We start from the raw sequence: 22,833 nt of genomic DNA, 5'->3' as shown, positions 1-22,833 counted from the left end.
CCAAGGTTCGTTACGTATAAAACAAGTTCGATGGCTACAATTACAGGCGCAAAGCGGCGACAAAGCTAAGGCGGTAGGTAGCTTGCGAGCGACGTCCAGCGACTTACTGAGAGCGGAGGGTGAATCAGGAGCAACAGTTGACGGATCGCGACCGTAGCGGCGTGCGCTTAGGCGTCGGCGTCGCAGAGGGTCGGCCGGCGATCTGCACACGCGGCGTGAGAGGCGACGGCCGGGCGAAGCGCCTCCCCCCCCCCTCTCCCCCCACACTTTGCCTCCCCTCCCCGCCCATCGCCACTTCCCCTATCTGCCATCGTGGCGCCTATCTCGTTACGGTGCGTCGTTCCTCAAACAGCCACACCACACTACACTGCAGGACAGCCCGACAAGGGTTTCGCAGAATGTTCCCACAGCCATATTCGATGGGCAGAGCAGACTTTATTACGAGCGTCGCAGATAAAATAACGAAGCGGTGCGCACACACTCTCGGCCTTTCGTAGCACAATCTTCGCCTGTTATGCTCTGTGAGCACGTAAATGACTGATAGGACAAACGTCAGCACTGCATGCCCAAAATTACCTTTGAATTGCAAATATGGTCTAAACACGATACAGGAACATCGCTAAAGAGAAATTAAGAGGCTTGAAATTTTTTTATATCAAACCAAAAAACTACGGCCTAAGAAATTACTGAATTTTCTCATTTTGAGAAGACAGAAGCAGCGATCTGTTTTACTTGCTAAAAATATTCTCGGTCGGGCACACAGTTTTAATCTGCCAGGAAGTTTCTTAATCTGCCAGGAAGTTTCTTTGAAAGGTTTATTTATACTAACGCTTACGTCAGACTTTGCTGTCTTCTTCAGCTCTGTTCGTTTTAAGTTGGACCTCTCGCCAAGCTGTCACATGGTTAAAAAAACCAGCCGTTTAAAGTGCATTTTCAATATTTACAGTATGTCCAGCTTACGTAAACAGAACAATCTCCGCCTGTTGTGCTCTGTGAGCACGTGAATGACTGATAGGACAAACGTCAGAGCTGCATGCCCAAAATTACCTTTGAATTGCAAATATAGTCCAAGCACGATACAGGAACCTCGCTAAAGAGAAATTAAGAGGCTTGAAATTTTTTTATATCAAACCGAAAAACTAAGGCCGAAGAAATTACTGAATTTTCTCATTCTGAGAAGGCAGAATCAGCGATCTGTTTTACTTGCTAAAAATATTCTACAGCCAAGACCGCATAAATATTTCTTTATTTAAAACAACCGCTTACGATAGACTTTGCTGACTTCTTCAGCTCTTAATAAATCTTTCTGTTATGAAACATGTTCGTTTTAAGTTGGACCTCTCGCCAAGTTGTCACATGGATAAAAAGCCAGCCGTTTAAAGTGCATTTTCAGTGTTTACAGTATGTCCAGCTTACGTAAACAGATGAGCTAGTGTGTACTGTGTTTTTGTAACGTAACATTCATCTGTGAGCGACATGGCCATCTGCACAAGGTTCTTTATGTTTTCAAATATTTTAGTTGTGACAAACCTTTTGTAATGCTGTTTCTTATCAACATGGCAACTTGGTGTGCGGTCCAACTTAAATGAACACGTTTCGTAACAAACAGATTTTTTACGACTTGAAAATGACAGCAAAGTCCGTCGAAACTTGTTGTTTTAAATAGAGGCATATTTATGCGATCTTGGCTTTAGGACATTTTTGGCAGAGAAATTATGTCCCCGTACAAAACATGTTTACAAGTTACCATAGCAAAATGGGGTTATATCAAAGTTATAGGCTATTGTGGAAGTGTCGAGGCTGCTTGTAAAACTGACGGAGTACTAGTACAAAAAATTCTCATAGTACTGCGTCTTTGGAGACTTCTGTTGATGGCAGGAATACCGTATTTACACGAATGTGCTTCGCTATCGAAAGTAATGCGCACTCACTTTTAAAAATTAAAATCATAAAAGAGTTTGTTGCATCACTGCCACGCTAAATTTATTTTACATGACAGTGGATGTATACATGAACTATCAGAACAACAACAAGTTTTACGTGACTCGTTGTTAAGTGACACGGTCATTATTAGAAAAGAACGCCTAACTTGAGTACCTACATGACATGCAAACAAACATACCGTAAATCACAGGCGTTACTCATCATTTTGCGTTAATGTCATCATAACTGGTATCCTCGGTGGAGTCTATTCAGAAACAGATTCACTTCCCCTTTCCTCATCATCCTTGGTGCAGTTCCAGAGTACACCATCTTCATTGCCATCCAGAGGATTTGAAATGCAGCATTTCTTGAATGATTTTACAATCATTGGTACTTCGATGCCTTTCCAGCCAGCCGAAACCCAGTGCACAATAATGTAGGGCGCAGCACGCATGCAAAATTTTTCCTGTCTGAATCAGTTCACGTTTTAGTTCGCAAAACCATTTTTCGTACTGTCTCCGAACGTAACCTTTGAAAGGTTTATTTATACTAACGTCCAGGGGCTGTAACACGGAAGTCATTCTTCCAGGACTAATAACAAGGTCATTGGTTAGGCTGTGGCTCTTCCTTTATACATCACCAGTGAGATACCACGGGTGCATCAAGGCAAAGCATTGATGACACTTTGGAAAACCCACCAGTAAGAAGTTCCCATACGATTCGGAGCCATCCAACTCTTCCTTTGATTTCGAACAATGACGTCATCAGGGAACAGCTTTTCACTTTTATGAGTCCTGGGGCTTTTTACCACTCGAAGATTAAGAAAGGAGGAAGTATGCGCTCATCTGTTGTGATTGCGAGCAGTACAGTTCTGTGCCGTTTTCCACACCGTGATATTTTGTAGGTAACTTCTTTTGTCCCCTTCTCGTCAGTTGTGCAAGTATCACCCATCATGGCTAGCCTTAAACTCTTGCCTCGGTATATGAACTGCAGCCACATCTTTTGCTTCGTTCCTTATGGCGTCACTAGTCACAGGTTGCCCATTCTTCCTCCTTTCACGGACGAATTCTAAAACTTTTAATTCCATGTCAGGATGTCTTCCTTTTCGAGGGCCAGTGAATTTCTTTCCAGTAACGGTAGTTGCAAATAATTCCAATCTCTGTCTCTTCTATAAGTGAACTTTACTCTCAGCTACATTGGGCTCTTGGCCCACCCTCCTGTTACCAAATTTTTCAGCACGAAAAATTACTTAACCCTTTACATCACATGATGTTCTTCTCTGCTTGTCTTCCATTTCTTGACTACCTAATACAAACAGGCTATGCTACAATAACCAACAATAACGTAACGAAGTTGAAAAGTACAACAATGCATTGTGACGTAAGCAATAATACCTAAGTTTCAGTGATGCTGACGGTGAAAGACGGATTCAAGTTGTCATTCGAATGTAATGCCCCATCGAAAATTATGCGGACGTCAGTCTTGAATACGTCATGTGGTAAAATAAAAGTGGCGCGTTAGAGTCGCGTAAATGTTCAAATGTGTGCGAGTTCCTAAGGGACCAAACTACTTAAACTAACTTATGGTAAAAACAAGACACACACCCGTGCCCGGCGGAGGACTCGAACCTCCGGCGGGAGGGGCCGCGCAGTCCGTGACATGGCGCCTCAAACCGCACGGCCACTCCATGCAGCAATTCGTGTAAATGCGGTATGTACTATGAATACAAAAGAGGGTATCTACTGTGTACGTATATGTTAAATGATGACCTCCAGCTTGTCCCCTTTGAAGCTTCAATACGTGTTGAGTGTTCTGGGAGTCATCTGATTTGCAAAGTATGAAGTCAGCAAGAAAACTGTTGGGTACACGTTGGGGTCACAAAAATTATGGGATACCTTCTAATATCGTGCCGAACCTCCTCTTGCCCTGCGTAGTGCAGCAACTCAACGTGGCATCGACTCAACAAGTCGTCGGAAGTCGCTGCAGAAATATTGAGCCATGTTGCTCCTATAGCTATCCATAATTGCAAAGAGTTGCCGGTGCAGGATTTTGTGCGCGAACTGACCCCCTGATTATGTCCCAAAAATGTTCAATGGGTTTCATGCCGGGCCATGTGAGTGGCCAAATCATTCCCTCGAGTTTTTCAGACCGTCCTTCAAACCAATCACGAACAACTGTGTCCGATGACATGGAGCATTGTCATCCATAAAAATTCCGTCGTTGTTTGGGTAGATGAGGTCCATGAATGGATGTAAGTGGTCTCCAAATACCGGAAGATAACCGTTTCCAGTCAAGGATCGGTTCAGTTGGACCAGGGGACCCAGTTCGTTCCAGGTGAACACAGTCCACACCATTATGGAGACACCACCAACTTGCACAGTACCTTGTTGACAATTTGGGTCCATGACTTCGTGGGGTCTGCACCACACTCGAACTCCACTATCAGCTCTTACCAACTGAATTCGAGACTCATCTCACTAGTCACGGTTTTCCAGACGTTTAGGATCCAACTGAAATGGTCACCATCCCAGGAGAGGCACTGCATGCAAAATCGTGCTGTTAGCAAAGGCACTCACATCGGTCGTATGCTGCCAAAGCCTATTAACGCCAATTTCGCCGCACTTTCCTAACGGAAACGATCGTCGTATGTCCCACATTGATTTCTGCGGTTATTTCACGCAGTGTTGCTTTTCTGTTAGCAGTGGACACTCTACGCAGTCGCCGTTGTTCTCTGTCGTTAAGTGAAAGCCGCCAGCCACTGTGTTGTCCGTGGTGATAAGTACAGGTAACGCCTGAAGTTTGGTATTTTCGGCACACTCTTGACGCTGTGGTTTTCGGAATATTGATATCACTAACGATTTCCGAAATGGAATGTCCCATGCTTTTAACTCCAGCTGTCATTCCGCGTTCAAAGTCTGCTAATAACCGTCGTGCGACCGTACGTCGGGATCCTTTCCGCATGAATCACCCGAGTACAAATGACAGCTCCGCCAATGCACTGTCCTTTTATCGCTATCCCATGACTTTTGTCACCTCATTGCATACATCGAACACAGAAGAATCAACAGGGGATATTGAACGTATACACAGAAGGGCACCTCGAATGGGTCAAAGGTCTGTCTGACCCACGGGAGAGCATCGCAGAGATGCTGAAAAACTATAATACTATGAACAGTGTAATGTAATTTAATTTTGCCCGACGCGGATCAGCAATCAACAAACTTGCTCAGTACTCAGGGTGGTTACGGGATTACAAATAATTACTTGTCACTCTCTTGAATTATCATAGATCTTACTCGTTGTTGTTGTTGTCTTCAGTCCTGGGACTGGTTTGATGCAGCTCTCCATGCTACTCTATCCTGTGCAAGCTTCTTCATCTCCCAGTACTTACTGCAACCTACACCCTTCTGAGTCTGCTTAGTGTATTCATCTCTTGGTCTCCCTCTACGATTTTTACCCTCCACGCTGCCCTCCAATGCTAAATTTGTGATCCCTTGATGCCTCAGAACATGTCCTACCAACCGGTCCCTTCTTCTTGTCAAGTTGTGCCACAAACTCCTCTTCTCCCCAATTCTATTCAATACCTCCTCATTAGTTATGTGATCTACCCATCTAATCTTCAGCATTCTTCTGTAGCACCACATTTCGAAAGCCTCTATTCTCTTCTTGTCCAAACTATTTATCGTCCATGTTTCACTTCCATACAAATACTTTCAGAAACGACTTCCTGACACTTCAATCTATACTCGATGCCAACAAATTTCTCTTCTTCAGAAACGCTTTCCTTGCCATTGCCAGTCTACATTTTATATCCTCTCTACTTCGACCATCATCAGTTATTGTGCTCCCCAAATAGCAAAACTTATTTACTACTTTAAGTGTAATCTAATCTAATTCCCTCAGCATCACCCGACTTAATTCGACTACATTCCATTATCCTCGTTTTGCTTTTGTTGATGTTCATCTTATATCCTCCTTTCAAGACACCGTCCATTCCGTTCAATTGCTCTTCCAAGTCCTTTGTGGTCTCTGACAGAATCACAATGTCATCGGCGAACCTCAACGTTTTTATTTCTTCGCCATGGACTTTAATACCTACTCCGAATTTTTCTTTTGTTTCCTTTACTGCTTGCTCAATATACAGATTGAATAACATCGGGGAGAGGCTACAACACTGTCTCACTCCTTTCCCAACCACTGCTTCCCTTTCATGCCCCTCGACTCTTATAACTGCCATCTGCTTTCTGTACAAATTGTAAATGGCCTTTCGCTCCCTGTATTTTACCCCTGCCACCTTTAGAATTTGAAAGAGAGTATTCCAGTCAGCATTGTCAAACGCTTTCTCTAAGTCTACAAATGCTAGAAACGTAGGTTTGCCTTTCCTCAATCTAGCTTCTAAGATAAGTCGTAAGGTCAGTATTGCCTCACGTGTTCCAATACTTCTACGGAATCCTACTGATCTTCCCCGAGGTCAGCTACTACTAGTTTTTCCATTCGTCTGTAAAGAATTCGCGTTAATATTTTGCAGCTGTGACTTATTAATCTGATTGTTCTGTAATTTTCACATCTGTCAACACCTGCTTTCTTTGGGATTGGAATTATTATATTCTTCTTGAAGTCTGAGGGTATTTCGCCTGTCTCATACATCTTGCTCGCCAGATGGTAGAGTTTTGTCAGGACTGGCTCTCCCAAGGCTGCCAGTAGTTCCAATGGAATGTTGTATACTCCCGGGGCTTTATATCGACTTAGGTCTTTCAGTGTTCTGTCAAACTCTTCACGCAGTATCGTATCTCCCATTTCATCTTCATCTACATCCTCTTCCATTTCCATAATATTGTCCTCAAGTACACCGCCCTTGTATAGACCCTCTATTATATACTCCTTCCACCTTTCTGCTTTCCCTTCTTTGCTTAGAACTGGGTTTCCATCTGAGCTCTTGATATTCATACAAGTGGTTCTCTTTTCTCCAAAGGTCTCTTTAATTTTCCTGTAGGCAGTATCTATCTTACCCCTAGTGAGATAAGCCTCTACATCCTTACATTTGTCCTCTAGCCATCCCTGCTTAGCCATTTTGCACTTCCTGTCAATCTCATTTTTGAGATGTTTGTATTTCCTTTTGCCTGCTGCATTTACTGCGTTTTTATATTTTCTCCTTTCATCAATTAAATTCAATATTTGTTCTGTTACCCAAGGATTTCTACTAGCCCTCGTCTTTTTACCTACTTGATCCTCTGCTGCCTTCACTACTTCATCCCTCAGAGCTACCCATTCTTCTTCTACTGTATTTCTTTCCCCCATTCTGGTCAGTTGTTCCCTTATGCTCTCCCTGAAACTCTGTACAACCTCTGGTTTAGTCAGTTTATCCAGGTCCCATCTCCTTAAATTCCCACCTTCTTGCAGTTTCTTCAGTTTTAATCTACAGTTCATAACCAATAGATTGTGGTCAGAGTCCACATCTGCCCCTGGAAATGTCTTACAATTTAAAACCTGGTTCCTAAATCTCTGTCTTACCATTATATAATCTATCTGATACCTTCTAGTATCTCCAGGATTCTTCCATGTATACAACCTTCTTTTATGATTCTTGAACCAAGTGTTAGCTATGATTAAGTTATGCTCTGTGCAAAATTCTACCAGACGGCTTCCTCTTTCATTTCTCTCCCCCAATCCATATTCACCCACTATATTTCCTTCTCTCCCTTTTCCTACTCTCGAATTCCAGTCACCCATGACTATTAAATTTTCGTCCCCCTTCACTACCTGAATAATTTCTTTTATCTCATCATACATTTCATCAATTTCTTCATCATCTGCAGAGCTAGTTGGCATATAAACTTGTACTACTGTAGTAGTCATGGGCTTCATGTCTATCTTGGCCACAATAATGCGTTCACTATGCTGTTGGTAGTAGCTTACCCGCACTCCTATTTTTTTATTCATTACTAAACCTACTCCTGCATTACCCCTATTTGATTTTGTATTTATAACCCTGTATTCACCTGACGAAAAGTCTTGTTCCTCCTGCCAACGAACTTCACTAATTCCCACTATATCTAACTTCAACCTATCCATTTTCCTTTTTAAATTTTCTAACCTACCTGCCCGATTAAGGGATCTGACATTCCACGCTCCGATCCGTAGAACGACAGTTTTCTTTCTCCTGATAACGACGTCCACTTGAGTAGTCCCCGCCCGGAGATCCGAATGGGGGACTATTTTACCTCCGGAATATTTTACCCAAGAGGACGCCATCATCATTTAATCATACAGTAAAGCTGCATGCCCTCGGGAAAAATTACGGCTGTAGTTTCCCCTTGCTTTCAGCCGTTCGCAGTAGCAGCACAGCAAGGCCGTTTTGGTTAGTGTTGCAAGGCCAGATCAGTCAATCATCCAGACTGTTGCCCCTGTAACTACTGAAAAGGCTGCTGCCCCTCTTCAGAAACCACACACTTGTCTGGCCTCCCAACAGATACCCCTCCGTTGTGGTTGCACCTACGGTACGGCCATCTGTATCGCTGAGGCACGCAAGCCTCCCCACCAACGGCAAGGTCCATGGTTCATGGGGGGGGGGGGGGGGGGGGGAGATCTTCCTAAATATATTTCAAAAGTATAGTTAAAACTCATGTGCTTATAGCACCAGATAATACTTCGTATGTCAGCTCAATGTGAAGTAATAAGACCCATAACTCCAGACCGTGGTTTCGTCTCGAAGAAGTTATAAGACACCAGGCAAAATCTTTTGCAGATGAAATCTTATACTAGAACTAGAATCGTGTGACCGGGCCTTACTGCCCGGGATGTTATCTCGCAACCTTCAGAAAATCTGAAAGCTAAATACATTAAATTATTCGTAGAGGCCGCATAGCTCGTGGAATCTGATAGAAAGTTTAGTGTCCTAACCGTCTCTAAGATGAGCTGAAAGAAAATTACTAATTATTTTCTAGTATGGCGCCTAACAATGGTCAATGTTCCGTTAAGGCCACGTCTACTCAGGACAAGCAAGGTTTAGGTTTACAAATAATTACGTACCGTACACAAATTTTAAGTCATAAACAACTATATTTTAGTTTCGTTTACAACTTACATATACTGTTACAGCAAGATGAACCTCAGACAATTGTTCTTTCCTCTTTGAGTCCAAGAAGAGAAGAAGACCGCCCCCCCCCCCCACCACCACAAAAAAAAAAGTTGCGTCCCAGAATCTTGAATGTCCATGGAATATATTGCAGCTCATTGCATTTGTTATTCTTTGGTGTACATCGCCAGTTATTCATATAATAATTATCACTACAAGGCATTTACAAATTTCATATTCATGACCACCCCAGGAGATATATTACAGCTTCCAACAACTTGTTTAGTCCATACCACGTCGAGCTGTTGCACTACACCGGGCAAAAGGAGATCCGTAACGATACGAAGAGGTATCCCATGACCTTTGGCACCTCAGTATACATGTTCGATGCGGGGCTGTCATGAAGCCAATCACTTAGGCAAACTTAGTTGTTGAAGTATCTACCATAGGAGAACTAAAATTTGGCCACGTTCGGCTTGGCTTAACTCCAACATAATGCACTCACAACAACACAGAAAACTTTTCTGGTCACTAGTGACACTTGCAACGTGTTGAGGACGTCGCTCAGGTATCGTTCGTATTCAAATGGAACAGCGCAAGCAGCAGGCTTGGTTAGCATCTGCATTTACGTTCAAGCATGCATTTCTCTAGGTGTTTCCATATTTTTGTTGAGTCCCTGTAGATGCAGATTCTATACCAAGACGAGAATTTCGAAGGAACACAGGTCACAGACTGTTATGGGAACTCGTAGCAGAACTTTATACTTGGACACGACGGGATTGTGCTATTTACTAGACTGGAGAGTGCTGCAACATATTGTAGTAACATGTCAGCCTCTCTGAATGGAAGGGAAGGTGCGACAGCCGTTTTGGCTCGGCTTGGAGTGCGACTTGTGAGTGAACAGTTGTCCTTCACATTTCCACTCGTGTTCTTATAACTTTTGGTAAATTTAAACGCAAAATAAGCAATTTATTCTGAGTTTTACGCCATTAAGTTACATGTAATCTTAGAATGCGTGCCATTCGTTATACATTAGTTGCGTAATACGTTTAAGTCTGTCGGTAATTATGCTTCAGAAAAGCTGTTAATCTGAAGTGTGCTCTTGGGGCGAAACGGGATGGGACAGAATGGGATAGTGTCCCGTTGTGCCCCTTCATTTTTTGATGCAAATAAATGTCAAATTATACGTTTCTGCTTTTTTCGGATGGTGTAAAATTACGTAATACTGATACACAGCAGCTGGAGATTAAATCAATGGAAATGGCAGCGTCAGCCGTTTTATCTTCTGAAATGGGAATACTGTAGGCATCTAAGGCGTTTAATGTCCCCAAATGAATGCTGGAAAGACACGTTCTTAAAGTTAAAAATAACCCAACTGCAGAGTTTGACAAATCAAATGGGAAATTTAAAAGTGTGTTCACTGCAGAACGCCAAGTCGAGCTGGTAGTATATCTGTCAATGGACACAGACTTTATAGTCCAATGATGAAATATCTCCTCATTGTCAGATCATTAACCTATCAGTTAGAAGAAGGAAATAGCTTACCTCATGGATTTGACAAAGAAACTTGTCTAGCAGGACAGGACTGGGATACAGGATTAATTACTGCGGGCACTACACTGAAGCACCGAAGAAACTGGTATAGCCATGCGCATTCAAATACAGAGATATGTAAATAGGCAGAATACGGCGCTGCGATCGGCAACGCCTATATAAGACAAGTGTCTGGCGCAGTTATTACACCGGTTACTGCAGCTACAGTGGCAAGTTGTAAGGATTTAAGTAAGTTTGAACGTGGTGCTATAGTCGGTGCACGAGCGATGGGACACAGCATCTCCGAGGTAGCGATGAAGTGGGGATTTTCCCGTACGACCATTTCACGAGTGTACCGTGAATGTCACGAATCCGGTTAAACATCGCTGCGGCCGAAAAAGATCATGCAACATCGAGACCAACGACGACTGAAGAGAATCGTTCAACGTGACAGAAGTGCAACCCTTACGCAAATTGCTGCAGATTTCAGTGCTGGCCATCAAGTGTCAGCGTGGGAACTATTCAATGAAACATCATCGAGTACCCTTGATGATTGCACGACACAAAGCGTTAGGCCTCGCCTGGGTCTGTCAACATCGACATTGGACTGTTGGTGACTGGAAACATATTGCCTGGACGGACGAGTCTTGTTACAAATTGTATCGAGCGGATGGACGTGTACGAGCATGGAGACAACCTCATGAAATCATGGTCCCTGCATGTCAGCAGGGGACTGTTCAAGCTAGTGGAGGGTCTGTTATGGTGTGGGTTGTGTGCAGTTGGAGTGATATGGGACTCCTGATACGTCTAGATACGACTCTGACACGTGACACGTACGTAAGTATCTTGTCTGATCACCTGCATGTCCACTGTGCATTCCGACGGACTTGGGCAATTCCAGCAGGACAATAGGACACCCTACACGTCTAGAATTGCTACAGAGAGGCTCCAGGAACACTCTTCTGAATTTAAACACTTCCGCTGTCCAACGAACTCCCCAGACATGAACATTATTGAACATATCTGGGATGCCTTGCAAGTGCTGTTCAGAAGGGATCTTCAACCCCTCGTACTCTTCTGGATGTATGGACAGCCCTGCAGCAGCCGTGGCGTCTTTTCCCTCCAGCACTACTTCAGACATTAGTCGAGTCCATGCCAAGTCGTGTTGCTGCACTTCTGCGTGCTCGCGGGGCCCCTACACGATATTGACAGGTGTACCAGTTTATTTGGCTCTTCAGTGTATGTTAGCTATTCGCAAGCCAGAAAATACATCTGGTGCACGAGCGATGGGATTCAACAGACTAACCTGGTATTAAGCATTAAAAATAGTTGTACATTTTTAAAAATGACATAAAAGTATTTTCTTATTCATAACGTGTAGGCTTACACGGCTAGCGTCTTCATTAGTTAGAACTTCCGGGCTGAGAGGCCGTGGTCGATCTGTAAAACTTCTTCTTCCTGACGTTTCGTTACCAACTGCGGGCAATCTCTCCCGAGGTTAGTCAGAGGTAGGCTTACTGTCGGTCCCACATGAGGTATGGTGGTGCCCTCTATTCCCTGTATATAAACGGGACCTCCACGGCCTGGCAGCCAGTCGTTGACTCACCTCGAAAGATGTTGCCCGCAGTTGGCAACAAAAAGTCATGAAGAAGAAGTTTCACAGATCGACCACGGCCTTTCAGGCCGGAAATTTTAACTAATGATATGTTCTTATTGTTAACGAATTTTCTGATTCCATATTCCCTGGTTTAAAATGTTCATTAAAAATTTATGTCCTAGTTTTAAGGTGTTATTCCTATACCGCGTCAACGGCCTTGCCGCAGTGGTAACACCGATTCCCGTCGGATCACCGAAGTTAAGCGCTGTCGGGCTGGGCTAGCAGTTGGATGGGTGAGCATCCGGTCTGCGAGCGCTGTTGGCCAGTGGGGTGCACTCAGCCCTTGTAAGGCAAACTGAGGAGCTACTTGATTGAGAAGTAGCGGCTCCGGTCTCGGAGACTGACATATGGCCAGGAGACCACATGCCTCTCCATATCCGCATCCAGTGACGCCTATGGTCTGAGGATGACACGGCGGCCGGTCGGTACCGTTGGACCTTCATGGCCTGTTCGGGAGGAGTTACGTTTTAGTTTCGTTTTTATTCCTATTGCCCGTGGGTGGGCAGAACGGAAAATATGCCAGCAATTCTATGAACAATGTAAAAAATACATATTCTCTTTCGCTGAATCTCCCATATATATACAGGGTGCGTCAAAAAAATGTATACAAACTTTGAAGCGTCATAGAAAATTTATTTCCCGTTCTACAATGTTAAATTTCTGGAAATGGAAAGCTTAAAGTCCATTTGGAAAAATAAATGTAATTTGCAAATGTGATTAATGTCAAAACTGGTGCCCTTCAGCATCAATACATTTCTGAGTAAGAGTCACTACTGATTCCTTACATGGTACCAAAGTGTCCAATGAGATTTCTGCGCACACTGCCTGAATCTCATTCCAAAGTGTATCCAAGTTACATGGTTTACGTTTGTACACCTCATCTTTTACTGTGCCCCATAAGAAGAAATCCAGCGGCGTGAGGTCTGGAGAGCGTGCAGGAAACTCGATTGGTCCCCTGCGTCCTATCCACTCACCTGGCACATTGTGATCCAGGTATGCTCGTACGTCCCTATGATAGTGCGGCGGGGCGCCATCTTGTTGGAAATAAAACTCATCATTACCGTATAATGCACGAATGGCAGGGAATATGGAGTCAGCAAGCATTGTTAGGTACGTTTCTCCAGTAACAGTACCTTCAAAGTGGAAAGGCCCAATGGGTCCCCTTGCAGACAAACCACACCACACATTTACACCAGGCAAATTCACAGCCTTTTCAACTGTAATGTGAGGATTATCTTCAGCCCAGTACACACAATTGTGCCTATTTACAGTTCCATTGAGTTTGAATTGGGCTTCAGCCGACCAAATGATGCTACCCATAAATCCCGGTTCATGTCTCACCATCTCCTGAACCCATTCACAAAATTCTAACCTTCAATCTGGATCGTCATCACTTAGCTGTTGCACCAGCCTTGGAATGTACACACGGAACTTGCCTTTCTTCAGAATGCGTAGCACACTACTAGCACTTACATTACTCTCACGTGCCACTTGCCTTGAAGATTTTTGAGGCGAACGCTGAAACAGTTCCAAGACCGCAGTTGTGGAATCATCACTTGTAGCTGTACGAGGTCGCCGTGATCGACCTTTATGCACATCACACACTGTTCCATGAATTTCGAATTTGTCTCGTAGACATATAATTGTTAACCTTGAAGGTGGTTCTGTACCATACTCACTTCTCCACTGTCTTCGAACAGCAGCTACATTCTCAATCTTCCAGTACCACTTAATTATCTGCTTCCGCGCTTCAAAGCTCAAACGCACGTCCACCATGTTGCAGTTACTTCCTTGCCACTGCTGTCACCTGTTGAAGAAACATAGAATTACTTTCTCACAGATATTTAACCTTGTAGAACGGGAAATAAATTGTCTATGACAGTTCAAAGTGTGTATACATTTTTTTGACGCGCCCTGTATATTCTCTACGACAAAAAGAGACACAACAAGAAGGAATTATTTGAATGGGACGGAAATGGGTAGACGTGATGTTCATGTACATCCTAACGCTGTCTGGGTGTTTCCAGATACATCTTTGCCGGTGTTTGGGGCTAAGTTCAAAGTGAGGCTAATCACTAAAGACAATTCTACTCTATTCAATGAGATTCTAGGCCGAATGTGCCCAGCACCCTGTAAATGGCCAAGTTTATGTGCCTAAGTCAATTGAATTCGGCGTAAGAGGCGCCGTGGGCTAAGTCCCCTTTCTATGAGCCAGCTTTTAATTATCATTGTGGTCACTGAAGCAGCATTTTCATGTCGGATCGATCGTAACGATGAATCCGGGGCTCTGAGTGCCTCTCGTGATGATTGCTCGGTCCTCATGTTCTGTCGTCTCTCTATGTCGACCACTTCCTCCTTGACGCTGTTTTCGGCGGTCGTTCACCCACTCCTGTCAACATCGTCGAGTAGTGGCATCCCTCCTGTTCAAACGTCGAGCGATTTGCCGATAATTCCGACTGGCTTCTTTGAGCGCAGTTACACATCTTCTCTAAAATGCTGATACCTACATATATTGTTCACGCACCTATCTGTGAGGCATATTTACTGTTCAACTGAGTACACAAAATGAAAATCCTAAAGATTTTATGCCATGGTATCGACATGTCCCCTGTTTACTATCCTTCCCAGCTGTACAGTGAAAGTGCACTGCTGTGTCACACATTCGTCCATCGGCTGCCAAAATTTACAGTTTTACATTTTCCTTCGATACCTGTATGAATATCAATCTGTGACCAATTTCCCTATAATCAATAAGATGACGACGACAAACGAGACTTCCTTTCAGTGCGGATGCACACCATGCCCCATATCTTATGAGAAACAGAGACTGCGAGTATGGAATTCATGGGTAGTTGTCACTATGCCAGTATTGGGTAACAGCCTGGGAATCTGGGTCCGAAGCGAAGCATGCTCAGATGTCTGAACGATTAATTCGAGCACTCGTGTAAAGCTGGAACTCCGGATTCGAGCCCTGGTTCGACACAAAATCCCATCTGTTGGTTGGTTGGTTTGGGGAAGGAGACCAGACAGCGATGTCATCGGTCTCATCGGATTAGGGAAGGACGGGGAAGGAAGTCAGCCGTGCCCTTTGAAAGGAACCATCCCGGCATTTGCCTGGAGCGATTTAGGGAAGTCACGGAAAACCTAAATCAGGATGGCCGGACGCGCGATTGAACCGTCGTCCTCCCGAATGCGAGTCCAGTGTCTAAAAAATCCCATCTGTTATCACTGATACATTTCAATCCCCAAATTCGGCTAATGTCATTAAAATCTTTGAACAATTACATATACATCTACGCACTGTTAAGTGGTGGATGGTACAAGCAATACAAAAATCATTTCCTCCGGTTTCCGTTCCTATAGCTGATGGGACGCGAGAAGAAAGTTTGTCAACACATCTCTTGTAGTCCATAATATCTTGAATTTTACCCTCATGGTCATTAAGCGAAACACAAATTGGAGAAAGTAATATGTTTCTTGACTCGTATTAGAGAGTGGACCCTAGGAATTTTGAGAGAAGTCTTTGTGCATACAGGGTGGTCCATTGATCGTGACCGGGCCATATATCTCACGAAATAAGCGTCAAACGAAAAAACTACAAAGAACGAAACTTGTCTAGCTTGAAGGGGGAAACCAGATGGCGCTATGGTTGGCCCGCTAGATGGCACTGGCATGGGTCAAACGGCTATCAACTGCGTTTTTTTTAAACATAGGAACCCTCATTTCTTATTACATATTCGTGCAGTACGTAAATAAATATGAATGTTTTAGTTGGACCACTTTTTTCGCTTTGTGATAGATGGCGCTGCAATAGTCACAAACATATGGCTCACAATTTTAGACGAACAGTTGGTACCAGGTAGGTTTTTTAAATTAAAATACAGAACGTAGGTACGTTTTAACATTTTATTTCGGTTGTTCCAATGTGATACATGCACCTTTGTGAACTTATCATTTCTGAGAACGCATGCTGTTACAGCGTGATTACATGTAAAGACCACATTAATGCAATAAATGCTCAAAATGATGTCCGTCAAGCTCAATGCATTTGGCAATACGTGTAACGACATTCCTCTCAACAGCGAGTAGTTCGCCTTCCGTAATGTTCGCACATGCATTGACAATGCGCTGACGCATGTTGTCAGGCGTTGTCGGTGGATCACGATAGCAAATAACCTTCAACTTTCCCCACAGAAAGAAATCCGGGGACGTCAGATCCGGTGAACGTGCGGACCATGGTATGGTGCTTCGACGACCAATCCACCTGTCAAGAAATATGCTATTCAATACCGCTTCAACCGCACGCGAGCTATGTGCCGGACATCCATCATGTTGGAAGTACATCGCCATTCTGTCATGCAGTGAAACATCTTGTAGTAACATTGGTAGAACATTACGTAGGAAATCAGCATACATTGCACCATTTAGATTGCCATCGATAAAATGGGGGCCAATTATCCTTCCTCCCATAATGCCGCACCATACATTAACCCGCCAAGGTCTCTGATGTTCCACTTGTCGCAGCCATCGTGGATTTCCCGTTGCCCAATAGTGCATATTATGCCGGTTTACGTTACCGCTGTTGGTGAATGACGCTTCGTCGCTAAAGAGAACGCGTGCAAAAAATCTGTCATCGTCCCGTAATTTCTCTTGTGCTCAGAGGCAGAACTGTACACGACGTTCAAAGTCGTCGCCATGCAATTCCTGATGCATAGAAATATGGTACTGGTGCAATCGATTTTGATGTAGCATTCTCAACACCGATGTTTTTGAGATTCCCGATTCTCGCGCAATTTGTCTGCTACTGATGTGCGGATTACCCGCGACAGCAGCTAAAACACCTACTTGGGCATCATCATTTGTTTCTGGTCGTCCTGACATTTGCCTCAAATGATTTAAAATATCCTGAATCTGGATGACTGGACGCAGAATTGAGTTGCCATAATCCTGGCGGGGTGGGGGGGGGGGGGGGGGGGGGGAGAGCTGCTCCAGCTGTGTAACCTTGGTGAAGAAAGTGCAGACAAGGACTACTGTATGAACGGAAATGAGCGGCATGGGAAGTCTCCTCTGCAGTGCCTATGGAGTTGGTAGTGTGTCCCTATTAACTGGGATGCAAATTAGTGACGGTGAGGAACTTCAGTAATAAATTATTTTTTAATAGCTGGAAGTGTTTAGTTCTGCAGTTTCATGATTAACAGCACTAACAGCTGTAATAAATTAATAATAATAATAACGGAGGAAGTGAAAATGCTCTAGGACAAGTGAACACTATGGTGAATTTAAATACCAAAGAAAGGAAATAGAAAGGGTAATTAGAAGAATTAAGAGAGGTTCTGAAAAGAGGGAACTTGCAGAAACTGTGGAAAACTTTTCAGAGAATAATAACTGAGATGTTTATGAGGCATTTAAGGGAGGACTGAGAGGATACAACACGTCAAGCGTATATTTCATAAACGAAAATGGTGCACATTGTTTTTTAGGCAACATTGAAAATTGCGAAATACTTGAAAAATATTTACAGGGGCCTCTTAATTGTCCAGAATCAATCCACAATTTGGAATTCTCATACACTCGTGAAAATCTAGAAGATTTACTTTCCACTTTCAAAGGAATTGAAGAAGTAATTAAAGCCTTAAAAAGCAATAAGCTAGTGGAGTAGTTTAACTTTTGAAATGTTCACTACCAAAAATATAAAAAGACCTGAATTTAATCTTTGAGGAACTCTGGAGAACAGGAAAAAATGGATGAGTGGAAGGTGCCCTTAATCCATCCACTACATACCAAAGCCAAAAACTTGATTTTAACAGCTATAGTTGCATATAAAATATGTTCAGTGATTCTACTGAATCGAGTAGAAACAACACTGGACAGTTGTGTAGCTGAATATCAAGGAGGTTTTAGGATGGGTAGATAATATTCTGAAGAAATATTTCATCCGAAGCAAACTATTTGCTACAGATCACTGAATTCAAAACATATTGTAATAATGTTTGTTGATTTCTAAAACGACTTTGATTCTGTTAAGAGACTGCAGATAAAATAATCGTAGAATTTGCTATAGCTCAAACGAGCAAATCTAATTCGAGGAACACTTACAGGCACAATATCTAAAATGAAATTTATGAGAGAAGTACACTCTAAAAGCCGGCCGCGGTGGTCTCGCGGTTCTAGGCGCGCAGTCCGGAACCATGGGACTGCTACGGTCGCAGGTTCGAATCCTGCCTCGGGCATGGATGTGTGTGATGTCCTTAGGTTAGTTAGGTTTAAGTAGTTCTAGGTTCTAGGGGACTGATAACCACAGCAGTTGAGTCCCATAGTGCTCAGAGCCATTTGAACCATTTTTGAACACTCTAAGACAAAAATAAAACGACGTGCCACAAATGAATTATCGGAATGTGACGGAAATCGTTACGTGATGTACACGTACAAACAGATGACTACAATTTTAGGAAAGGGAAATGGTACCCCAGACTATCACTCCTGGTTGTTGGGACATATGACGGGCGACAGTCAGATTGGTATCTCACCGCTGTCCAGGGCGTCTCCAGACACATCTTTGATAGTCATCGGGGCGCAATTCAAAACAGAACTCATCACTGAAGACAGTTCTACTCCAGTCAGTGAGTTTCCAGGCTGAAGAAGTGTCTGGAGACACCCTGGACAACGGTGTTCTACCAACCTGACTGTTGCAGCCATACGGCCTGACAACCACCAAGTGATGGTCTGCGGTGCCATTTCTTTCTATAGCAGGACTCCTTTGGTTGTCGTCTATGGCAACCTTAAAGCACAGTGGTAGGCCTGTGATATTATATGGCCCGTTTTGTTGCCCTTCATGGCAACCCATCCTGGGCTTGCATTTCAGCAAGATAATGCCTGCCTGCAGACTGTGGGAGTTTCTGCTGCCTGTCTTTGTGCTTGCCAAACTCTACATTGGCCAGCAGTGTCACCGGATCTCTCCCTAGCTAAGAATATTTGGAGCGTTATAGACAATGGCCCTCCAACGGTGTTGTGATTTGGACGATCTAACGCGTCAGTTGGGCGAATATGGCACAATATTCCTCAAGAGGACATCCAGCAATTCTGTCAGTCTGTGCCAAGCCAAATAATTGCTAGCATAGTTGTTACAGGTGGACCAACACATTACTGACTTGCCCCATTTGTGAAGGTCATCCAATTTTTCTGAAATTGTTATCATCTATTTGTTTTTACATGTACATCACATCCACCGATTTCCATCACTTTCAGATAATTCATTTGTGGCACGTCATTAACTTTCTTTCTTTCTTTTTGTCTTAGAGTGTATCTCAGCCCTTCCAAACAAGCACATAACGGTAAGGTGACAGCCTATCCCCCAATCTTTTTAATTGAGTTCTACAAAAATGTGAGAATTTCGAATGAAAAACTGAGTGAATATAAGATTTCACCAATAAAATTGGGCAGTTGAACTAAAAATATGAGAATAAGATATCTTGCGATTCCTGGTAAATTTGCTATACATTCTGAAAAAGTGACGTCTCCACGAATTAATTGATTATTAGAAACCAGTAAATACCCAATTCTTTAAATAATCTAAGTTATATATATAAAACAACTTTAAACATAAGATTGCGTTAGAAATGATTTAATTGTAAGATGTACCCTTTCACGGTCTGAACTGTCACAATTAATAAAATATTCTGGGCCATTATGCCTTGGTCTAAAAGGATTTCGCTACTGTCTCAGTAGCGACCCAGGTTGTGAATCAGACATTCAAAAAAGCTGCGATCCCCCTCGAAAATGTCCTCCGCAGATGGGGACGAAAAGTTTGGTTTTAAGACGAAACGCTTTCGACCATGGCATAATAGCCCAGAATACTTCATTAATTGTGAAATGAGTTAATGAGTTAAATATTTGACTTTAATCATGTACCGATACATGAGAAAAAGTTTAGAAATTGCTTGAAATTACGTTTAAAGTTTGGTCGAAGTCGTTACGTGCTCTCGTTATATATATATATATATATTTACATCTATACTCTGCAGACCATTGTGAGGTGCTTGTCGGGGGGTATGTCCCATTTTACCAGTTATTAGGGTTTCTGCTATTCAATTCACGTATGGGACGCGGGAAGTATGACAGTTTCATTGTCTCTGTGTATGCAGTAATTATTCTAATCTTATCTTCACGATCCCTCTGTGGGCAATATGTAGCAAGTAGTAGTATATTCTTGGGGTAATCATTTGAAGCCAGTCCCTGAAACTTTGTTAATAGACTTTCTCGGGTGGTTTGCGTCTGCCTTCAAGCATCTTCCAGTTCAGTTCCTTCAGTATCTCTTTGACACTCTTCCATGGATTAAACAAACCTGTGACCATTCGTGCTGCCCTTTCCTGTATACATTCAATATCCCCTGTTAATCCTATCTGGTATCGGTCCCACACTATTGGGCAATGTTCTTGAACCGATCACCTTTGTAGATTGTTGTACTTCCCCCGATATTCTCCCAATAAACCAAAGTCTACTAGTTGCTTTACCCACGATTAACCCTATGTGATCACCCAACGTATAGTGGAGAATACATTTATGAAAAAATTAGAAATCTCAGCAGCATGTCACCAGTATCCTGCAGAAATGCTCAATGTTAAGTACGTTATTTCAAATGGAATTAGAAACCCAGCATCTAATGCCCAATGGCCTTCCGTCTCCAACTAATTTTTTTTTCAGCCACTTGCCAGTCTGTATATGTTGCAGATCCATATATCACAAAAAATTTTAACTCATAAAGCATCCAGCTTATCCTGTGACGACGATAGCCTGCTTTCTTTATTTCTTCGTTTGTTGTCCTCGGTGTCGACGTACTGCATTGCTACACTGGATGAAAAATGGGTTGTGGAAGTGCAACTACTGTCTACTTTAAATGATGTAGCCGACAGATGCACATTTGAATTTTACAGTCTTTTACTTTCACTGTTCACAACCCCCAATATTATACAGTTATATGGCCAGTGTGCTGTTGTTTAACTTTCGATATGCCTCATTAATAGGCTGCAGGCGAACATCCACATACTGCTACAATAGTTTCCTGTTGAACATCTACGAGCAGTAAAACCCTAACCACACAGTTCTTGAAGAATAACAAGGTACATATGGTCACTGTCGTTGTTTTTATACACGGCCAAATTGTGTAACACTTACTTCATGGAGGCATTGTTGTTGATCGAACCAACACAGGTTCCTCGTCTGAAACTCGGATGTGGACTGACTGTCTCGGGGCCAAATTCGTTCTTTTATATATCCTCACAATAATAGGTGCTGAAACTACCAATTATTCGAAGTTTAATTTACAGAAATTACAATTAAAACTTAACTCTAAATTAACTGAATACATCGAAAAATTCCGTCTTTTTAACAGTGTCTACAAGAGTTAGGTTGAATTATTTGTTTAAATGATGAAATTAACATATATCATTACACAAACAATGCTTTTGACAAAACTGAAAATCACTGTGGAATTAATTAAGGGCTGGCTTTGCTAACATGTTTTCGAATAGACCCAAATAGATTCTTTAAGAATACGATTAGTTGTTCCTCCAAATGTTTATAATTAGTACGGAATTTATATTTGTTTATACGTCAACAATAGAATTTAAGTTACGAAACAATTACTGATTTCGCCCTATAATGAAAGACACTAATTAGTAATAGTCAAAATAAATTAGAAAATCAATTACATACAAAAAACTAAGTACAAAATTAGATCTGGTGTTATATTCTTTAAAACTGAGGGCAAACCTTTCTCTTTTATGAAAATGCATATTATACTCGCATGTGTTAATGGTAATCATTTAAAATAAAAAAAAATGAATTTAAGGAGGCAGATGGCAAAACAAAGGGGGAAGTAAAAATATTCCAGCTTGCTTAAATTAATCAGAGTAACAACAAAATAACCTCATGTTTCAGACGCTCTCTAATGCTTCAGTTAATCAACTCCCCAAGTGAAGCAAAAATACTCATTCATAATTTAAACTGAAGGACTTTACGATTTTGTTGATTCTATGATTTTTAGTTTTTTCTTAATACGCTGTTTTCTCTTATTTATGGTTTAGTATTATGATACGCCATTGTGAAAACGGGAAAAAGGGCTGTACATGAATATTCATGTAAATGTTAAGAAGCTACTAACTGTTTTGTACCTCACATAAGCCTCACAAGAAATGGCAGAAGGCCCTCAGCTAGCCTACAGATGGCACGTTTAAGATGCACCCTCACTGGCAAACATCGCCAGCATGACTGGCTGTGATGAAGAAACCCACTGACCGCTAGCAGTGCACACAAGTGCATTTAACCTGCAGCTGCAGCTGCAGCTGCATGAGCAGCGATGATGGGCATGGGTGCACCAACGCACCATGACAGTAAATATTCGTGAGCATTCAAATTTTCCTTTGTTTCAAATATTTCTAATAACTAAAGCCTACAGAGAACATCGGTATTTATAAAACTGGTATATCATACATTGTGACTGCAGTACATGATTACAGGGAATTTTCTTAAGGGTAGTAACAGGACAAATACTGCTTCACTTGAATGCACTCACTTATTCTCGTTTTAAAAAATATATAAAAATTACTCAATATGGTACTACATTGAATAAGAACTAGTTTTATTTACC

At 42.4% G+C, this 22,833-nt stretch overlaps 1 protein-coding gene across 2 annotated transcripts in view; it reads right to left on the bottom strand.

Annotated features, from left to right (window-relative positions):
• LOC126234769 (synaptotagmin-15-like) overlaps positions 1 to 212 on the bottom strand; it is a 251,876-nt gene extending 251,664 nt beyond the window's left edge. The window contains exon 1 of one of the 2 annotated variants that reach the window (XM_049943519.1): positions 108 to 212. The gene's annotated coding sequence lies outside the window, so the exon portion shown is untranslated. The remainder of the gene's footprint in view (positions 1 to 107) is intronic. The other variant, XM_049943517.1, reaches the window with a different exon arrangement.
• Positions 213 to 22,833: the final 22,621 nt, after the last annotated feature.

Source organism: Schistocerca nitens, chromosome 2, assembly GCF_023898315.1.
Source record: "Schistocerca nitens isolate TAMUIC-IGC-003100 chromosome 2, iqSchNite1.1, whole genome shotgun sequence".
Lineage (NCBI taxonomy): Eukaryota > Metazoa > Arthropoda > Insecta > Orthoptera > Acrididae > Schistocerca > Schistocerca nitens.
This window is presented reverse-complemented; position numbering and strand designations above follow the sequence as displayed.